This window comes from Schistocerca cancellata, unplaced genomic scaffold (genome assembly GCF_023864275.1).
Source record: "Schistocerca cancellata isolate TAMUIC-IGC-003103 unplaced genomic scaffold, iqSchCanc2.1 HiC_scaffold_351, whole genome shotgun sequence".
In the NCBI taxonomy this organism is placed as follows: Eukaryota; Metazoa; Arthropoda; class Insecta; order Orthoptera; family Acrididae; genus Schistocerca; species Schistocerca cancellata.
Genome location: NW_026046369.1, coordinates 77501 through 80000, shown reverse-complemented (window position 1 = coordinate 80000; position 2500 = coordinate 77501).

Here is a 2500-nt window from a genome sequence, read left to right as displayed (position 1 = left end):
GTCACCTTAACCTAACCTATGTCACCTTAACCTAACCTATGTCACCTTAACCTAACCTATGTCACCTTAACCTAACCCATCTTGCACCTTAACCTAACCCATCTTGCACCTTAACCTAACCCATCTTGCACCCTAACCTATGTTGCACCTTACCTAACCTGTGTTGCACCTTAACCTACCTCAATTTGCACCGCAATGTAACTCAATTTGCACCGCAATGTAACTCAATTTGCACCGCAATGTAACTCAATTTGCACCACAATGTAACTCAATTTGCACCGCAATGTAACTCAATTTGCACCGCAATGTAACTCAATTTGCACCGCAATGTAACTCAATTTGCACCGCAATGTAACTCAATTTGCACCGCAATGTAACGCAATTTGCACCGCAATGTAACGCAATTTGCACCGCAATGTAACGCAATTTGCACCGCAATGTAACTCAATTTGCACCGCAATGTAACGCAATTTGCACCGCAATGTAACGCAATTTGCACCGCAATGTAACGCAATTTGCACCGCAATGTAACGCAATTTGCACCGCAATGTAACGCAATTTGCACCGCAATGTAACGCAATTTGCACCGCAATGTAACGCAATTTGCACCGCAATGTAACGCAATTTGCACCGCAATGTAACGCAATTTGCACCGCAATGTAACGCAATTTGCACCGCAATCTACCCCCAAGTTGTGCCTTAACCTAACCCACGTTGTGCCTTAACCTAACCCACGTTGTGCCTTAACCTAACCCACGTTGTGCCTTAACCTAACCCACGTTGTGCCTTAACCTAACCCACGTTGTGCCTTAACCTAACCCACGTTGTGCCTTAACCTAACCCACGTTGTGCCTTAACCTAACCCACGTTGTGCCTAACCTAACCCACGTTGTGCCTTAACCTAACCCACGTTGTGCCTTAACCTAACCCACGTTGTGCCTTAACCTAACCCACGTTGTGCCTTAACCTAACCCAAGTTGTGCCTTAACCTAACCCAAGTTGTGCCTTAACCTAACCCAAGTTGTGCCTTAACCTAACCCAAGTTGTGCCTTAACCTAACCCAAGTTGTGCCTTAACCTAACCCAAGTTGTGCCTTAACCTAACCCAAGTTGTGCCTTAACCTAACCCAAGTTGTGCCTTAACCTAACCCAAGTTGTGCCTTAACCTAACCCAAGTTGTGCCTTAACCTAACCCAAGTTGTGCCTTACCCTGCTCTGTAATTGGCATATGACACGTTACAGTAATGTATTGTCCAACCGCAACCCGCTCAGAATGTTGTGTACACAGCTACGTGTCATCTCCCCATAACAGCTGCATTGCAGTGTGGTACGCCATAGAGACGTGTGGGAGTAATGGACGCAGTGGATGGCGATCAGCATGAGCCGTCTGTTCATGTAGTGGCGCGTGTATGCAGACGTAGTAGTCTCTTCTCACACAATGTGATAGCACGGTGCCCCGCGTTCCACATCTGCGACATGCTACAGAGGCCGGTTGACAGTTGGTCGCGCAGTGGACATCGCATACGTACGGGGGCACCTTCCACGTGCCCTCTAGTCGGGCACATTTTGTTGCGTGGATGTGAGCGGATGTAGTGTGTCTTGACACCTGACAGGCAGGCATGCAATAATAGTTGACTTTGCAAACGGGGATGGACGTGTACGTTTACTGGTGACGTTACGCAAATGAACAACTGGTAACCCGTTGTGGTGCGGTTGTCCTTGCTGGAGGTACATCTGTGAGGGCAACGATCGGTACAGCTACGAAGCGGTCCCCACCATACCAACGAACGTGAATGTGAATCTGGGTGTGAAGCGATACGCGGCTGTGGGTGGGTGGGACTGTCCCCGGCCGGTGAGGGGGGGCCGCCCGGCGTGCTGGCCGCGCGGTGCGTGGGCGCACGGCGCTACAGCCGGCTGGTGGGGGCGCCCAGTGGCAGGCGCGCCGGCCGACGGACGCGGCAGGCGGCGCAGCTGCGCGCCGGGGCACCCTGCGCGCGGCGCCGTGCAGCCAAAGTGGGTCCTCGCCGGCCCGGTGCGAAGCGCGGTGGACATCTGCAGTGTGCTGGTCCGATTGAGGACTGTGTGCGTTGAGGATGCGCCGCCGCCCGGCACTCGGCGCCGCGACGCCGTCTGCTGCTCGGTCGCCCCAGCGGTTCTCGCTGGTGGTTTGTATCGCAGTTGTGCAGACGTGTTGGCACGTGCGCTGTGCTGGGAGAGTTCGCTTCGGCACCCACGTGGGGCCTTTGCCCTTCTGTGGCGCTGGCGTTGGAGCTGCCGGTCACCGTAGGTGGCGCGTGTTGTCTCCCGCCGGCAATGCCACGACAGCACGCTCCCGGGCCTCTGTCGGCAGCGGCAAGCTCAGTTGGGAGCACGGGTGGTCGCACCTAAAGCGTCTACTCGCCTAACTCCGGGCGATTGCGCCTCTCTCGAACCCGACCAAGTACTTAGGACGGCGCTGCGCGCCGCCGGGACCTGAGAGGGTTTCGAGGTGTATTGTGCAG